A 6,029-nucleotide genomic window follows, 5' to 3' on the forward strand; every position below is an offset into this window, starting at 1 on the left:
CGACGTGATCAAATTTTCATTCATATAGGATTCGTCTGCCGACGTGATACAAATTTTCATTCATATAAGATTTGTCTGGCGGCACGGATGGTACAGTGGGTAGCACTGCTGCCTCACAGCAAGGAGGTCCTGGGTTCGAATCCCCGTCGGCCGGGGCCTCTCTGTGCGGAGTTTGCATGTTCTCCCCGTGTCAGCGTGGGTTTCCTCCGGGTACTCCGGTTTCCTCCCACAGTCCAAAGACATGCAGGTTAGGCTGATTGGAGAGTCTAAATTGCCCATAGGTATGAGTGTGTGAGTGAATGGTGTGTGTGCCCTGTGATGGACTGGCGACCTGTCCAGGGTGTATTCCTGCCTTTCGCCCAATGTATGCTGGGATAGGCTCCAGCCCCCTGCGACCCTGTTCAGGATAAGCGGGTTCAGATAATGGATGGATGGATGGATAAGATTTGTCTGCCGACGTGATCAAATTTCATTCATGTGTGTGGAATCTGGAGTTTTACAGTTGGTAAGCTCGATGTGAACAAATTTCATCCATGTAAGATTCGTCTGCTGAGGCTTACAATGGGTGAGGTGTCTGAAGTTTGTTCCTTCTGGTGTTGTTGAATCCCGGCATGATTCCCGCTACCGCAGTGTGTGGTTTTTCTTCCATCTGGTTTTGCAGTCCTTGGTGTGGTGAGTAGCACAATTTCTTTCATATCAGTATATGTTAGGAAGAGTTGTGTTATTTTACTGCATGTACACTGTTTAGGGGATCGACATATCCCGGACATGGCTGGGACCTTAGAATCCAGTCATATTTGCAGGTTACTAACTCTCAGGGTATGTAACGTCATTTTGGAGAAGGCAAAGAGAGATAAATGTTGATGTGCATGTTTTGTAACTACGCTGTGTTGCTGTGGCTATTAGCTTAAAGAACAGGTAGGCTCCGGTGGCAACAGGTTTGCAAACAAGCATGTCACAGAGAAGGTAAAAGTGTTTACGTAGAACTGTGTGAAGGGATGAGTGGTTTATGAGCTGGTAAGTTTTGAAAATTGAATAATAATACATATATGTGTGCGGTCTGTTAGGATGCGCATATATAATATTAATTTTGGAGTAAGTTTGAGCTCCGTTAAAGGTGGCAAGCTTCTCCATTATTATTGCATAAATTGTTATAAGTTGCAACTGAGTGCTGAATCAGGGGCATAGCCTAGGTTCTAGGTTCCAGACCTAGAAGCAGAGTCTGAAGAGTGCTGATACTGAACCCAGGGTGTCTGTGTTCCACGGCAGGTATACGTCTCAAGCCCTCTGATTGTAGTGGTTATAACAAGTGTGGTGTGTGCAACAAGACTTGAGACTATCAGGCATCTGTCCGTAGGGAGCCGCAGTTTTAAGTCTCAGTGATTGAGGCCTGTATCAGTGGTTGCGATACCTCTGTGTACTGGGCCCAATGTTATGTCATACAAGTCTCCGCCCCTCTGATGCGCTGCTACAAGGTTGGGGAATCTGCTGCATGTGGTGCCTATGCCTAGACCTCTGAGACTGGTGTCGGGTGTCGCCTCACAGAATTTCTGTCTTTCTGAGCTGCTGGAAACTGAGTCCTCTGGCATGTGCTACCTGTATTGGCAACAGTTGTATACTTGTAATTAAATACATAGGCTATAGTTTAGAAAGCATTTGTTATAGGCATGTGGATAGTTAAATATACCAAATGTTCTGTAATAAGTGTCAAATAAACTTTGCCCTAGTAGGGATACATCCTTAATAAAAAGGATGAATTCCCTGATTATATCATTTATCCTATAGGATAAATTAAATTATTTAGGCATAGGCCAAATGTATAGTGCATCTTGGTGCACCATATCAGTTTCTTCTGCTTCACTTTGTGTGCTCTAGATGCACCACTGTGAATGCAGAGGATTTATATTATTATATACGGTATACTGCATGTCTGTGCATGCCATTTAGGAACTGTTAGTTAATAACACTAACATACTCACTTGGATGCCAGTTAGATTAACTGTGGCATGTGTGTACTTAAAAATCTAATTGTATGTTTGTGTGGTTTCTCCCACTAACACATAATATATATATTAGAATATTTTCTAGACCTTAGATAAACTAGTTAATGCCATGAAATTAACCCTTTAAAGTTTTCACTGATTTACAGTGACCTGTGGCATCTGTACCTATACAGTGAGATGTTTGCGACAGGAAAGGTCTTTATAGCCCAGTAACACTGAATTGGCTTATATTTTGGAAATTTAAGAGTAAAAGAGAAGAAGCAATTCCTCCTCTTATTTACATCTCTGGGCACAAAACCTAACAAGGCAAGGACTGGTTCATGGGTCATTCTACTCCCCCCACAGTTTTCAATTCCCACAGTTCTTCCCTAATTGTTTGTCACGTGTGGTGTTACTTGTTGTAAGAGCAGTGAACCTGCACTCCCAATGATTTATCTTGAGGGAGTGTATGATTTGTTTTGTTTTGATGTATTGTTTTTGATCAATTCTTTAATTTGATTGCAGATTTATGCAGACATTCACCCTGCATAAATGTGTATATTTTAATTGTTTTTAAGTAATTCTTTAATTGGACTTATGGGTTTATGCAGACATTCACCCTGCATAAATGTTTATATTTTGAAGCAAATAGCTGCATTATACATCTTGTGTTTGGTATATGTTAGTTTTAACCTTCCCAGCATTCTGTTCTGCATGCAATATACTGCAATATAGTAGTATGCATGGCTACACGCACAGGTCGATAATTTAGTTTCTGAGTACTTAGGCAGACGTGATCACTGGTCGCAAACATATCATTAATAGTTTACAAAAAATATATTCACGGCTGTTAGATCTGAAGCGCCGGCGCTCCAACTGTTCACTTGCGTTCAATCAGACCCATACCATCGGGCGTGTCTTAGCCTGCAGAACATATGCCGAGGGTTGGTTGGCTGCTGCCAGCGAGAGATTCTGGACCTTTGTATGCACTAGAACCCTTGTTATGTCGTAAGGGAGTTCATTGAAGCCTTAGACAGGCATAGGTGGATTATGTCAGAGCAAAGGGAAAATATTCTTTATCCACCTCTTTAATGTATGTATGTATTGTTTGTATGTTTATCATAAGTAGTTGTACTGTCTGTATTGGATTCTTGGTTTCTATATATATGACATTTATCACCTCTCTCAACCATTGTATTGTATTTCCATTAAATGCATGGTTGTACAGAGTTCTATTTGTATTACATATACAACCATTAATTTCTTATCTGTATCAGACAAGAATCAGTGAAATAGAACCTTGCTCATATTTCAGAGAAGCTGGTTTCCTGAAGTTGCAGAAGCATGTTCTTTCCCCCAATCACCCAATCACTTAATGATATGCTCTGCCAGGAAGCGCCTATGCTTAACAAATTGCATTCACTTCTTGTTTAAACTGAACAAAACATGTTAGAAATCACGCATTTGGCCAAATACTTCTCCCCACTCTCTCTCTCTCTCTCTCTCTCTCACACACACACACACACACACAGTCTTTGTCAACACAGAGACATGCACACAAACACACAGATATACGCATGCACAACAAAGAAACATAGATAACCATATCGTGTGTAATTTTGCGGTGTTGATGATAAACCGTAATTTTCACACTCTCGCGCACTCTCTCTCTCTGTCTCTCTCTGTCCCTCCCTCTCTCTCTCTCTCTCTCTCAGTCTCTCTCTCTCTCTCTCTCTCTCTCTCTCTCTCGCTCTTAGTGAGACAGATTTAGAACCCAAAGTGTTCCAGTTAACATTCATCTATAAAAAATATTTCATACCACACCCTGTGATGATGAACAGATAACTACCAAGTTCATTAGCCTAAGAGCCAATAGAGAAGCTGCAAAGGAGAGTACATAATGCTGGATATGTCCGGCATAAAAAGGAGAAGTTAGGAGGTTGGTGAAGTGCAGGGCTGAATCATTGTGGCCGGCAGTCCTGTTCCTGCACCTGAGTAGAGCAGTCATTTCCAAATCGCGGCTGAAAGAGCAGAACCCGTGGTCATTTCGACAAGATGAAGAGTGATGGGAACAGGATGCTGTTAGCGGCGCTCCTCCTGGTCGCTCTGCATTCTACAGCGCAAGGTAACCTTGTGTACCCATTTCCATCACCTTTCCGTCGTCCAGTTCTTTTTCTGATGCACACCGGTATTTTCCACTGTGCCTGTTTGGCATATCACAACCAGTGCCATCTGCTTTCACTCTACTCTGTTTGAAAGTTTAGTCTACTTTCAGAGTTCCACTGTAATTACTATAGGGATTTCGGTCACACTTTACAATAAGGTTCATGAATTGGCATTAACTAATATAGTTGTTAACATGAAATAATATTGGAATACAAATACTTTTATTAGTTAATGAATTTGTTAAAAACTAACTAATGTATTTGTTACATGACATTTATACATTAGCAAATCATAGGATAACCATTAACAAATACATTAACTGACTTTTTCATTCCAATATGAATTGGCAATAAGTCATTATTGTTAACATTAGTAATAAGTATAGTTGCTAACATTAATTAATTCATTAATGATGTACAAATACATTAACAGAGCTGTACAGATTAACTTCTCAGTAGTAGTTGGCTAACAACTACATTAGTTCATGCCCATTCATAGAACCTTATTGTAAGGTATGTAATGTAGTTTAAGGTGTTACCGGGATTTGTTTGCGTGCCACTGAGCCATGCAGTCACCAGCCAAGTATTAACTGAGCAATGGATGCATACAATTTTAAATGGAAATTTGGAAAAGTGCGTTTGACATGACCCCTATATCCACTATAGGTATACAGTATAGGTGTTTGTATGTGTGCATATGTGTGCGCGTGTGCATTTTCAATACATACGACTAAGTCTAGTGAGCTCAGTCATTCGCAAACAGCATGGGAGGCCAACAAAGACTTCTACAGTTGTTGACCTTAGAATTCTCTTGAAGAAAAGACCCTAAACACCTGTCTGAGAGATCAGGGCAGTCTTCAGCAGGCGGGCGTGGATGACTGACAGTCTGCAGAAAACTGCTCATTTTCATCGGTAGTCCCTGGGCAGGTTATGTGCGTACTGCGTATGTAGTGCATGTTAATAAAGCAAGAACAGTCTTAATAACTTGAGGGTTAATAAGAACATAAGTGTGAGGACCCATTTACACAAAAACAGAAGTGAAGGGTAGGAAAGGAGGGGGGGGGGGGGGGTGGTTGGGAATGGGGAAGGGTGGTACCCCTCTGACCAGGAGCAATCTGTTTCCTGGAGCTGAGACCTGTTGCTGTTTGGTTAGTTTACGTTTCCTCCAGACCAACTGGCTTGGCCATTTTCGTTTCTCCTCTCCTGTCTGAAACCGCAAAACAACCACAACCAGGCATTAACAACAAAGACCCATCGTGTAAAACAGTTAACCTCAGTGACCCACCATGGTCTGGCTCTGCCTAAACTCTTGACTGCATGTGGAAAATTTCACTATTGGCAGTGAAAACATTACATTACATTACAGTTATTTAGCTGATGCTTTTTATCCAAAGCCACTTATAGTTGATTTAACTAAGAAGGGGCCAATCCCCCACCCCATGGAACAATGTTGGATTAAGGGCATTGCACAAGGGCTCACAGCTGCAAGGATCTTATTGTGGAACCACCAACCTTCTTGGTCCCAGTCAAGTAACATGGACACAAGTTCAGGTATTTGGTCTGAATTGAGTTTGTAAGTGACTCTTAACAGTCTAAAAAAAAAAAAAACATTTCCTTGGCCCACACCATCACAAGATGCTTTACAAAACTGTATTGTACTGTGCCAAGCTTTTGGCACAAAATGGCCACAGCAAGTTGTAGGTCAGGGGTGGGTTGGTAAGGTCTCAAACACTCTCTAAACTGCTGCAATAATCCTGAAGATTAGTCCACTGATTCAGGCGGTGGACCTGAGTTCCACCTACAGAATAACAATGCATGGGCATGAGGCATGAACACTCAGGAAATCAAGAAAGTTGCAAGCTGTGGCCTCACTGTGATTCCA

The sequence above is a fragment of the Conger conger genome, chromosome 7 (genome assembly GCF_963514075.1).
Source record: "Conger conger chromosome 7, fConCon1.1, whole genome shotgun sequence".
NCBI classification, from domain to species: Eukaryota; Metazoa; Chordata; class Actinopteri; order Anguilliformes; family Congridae; genus Conger; species Conger conger.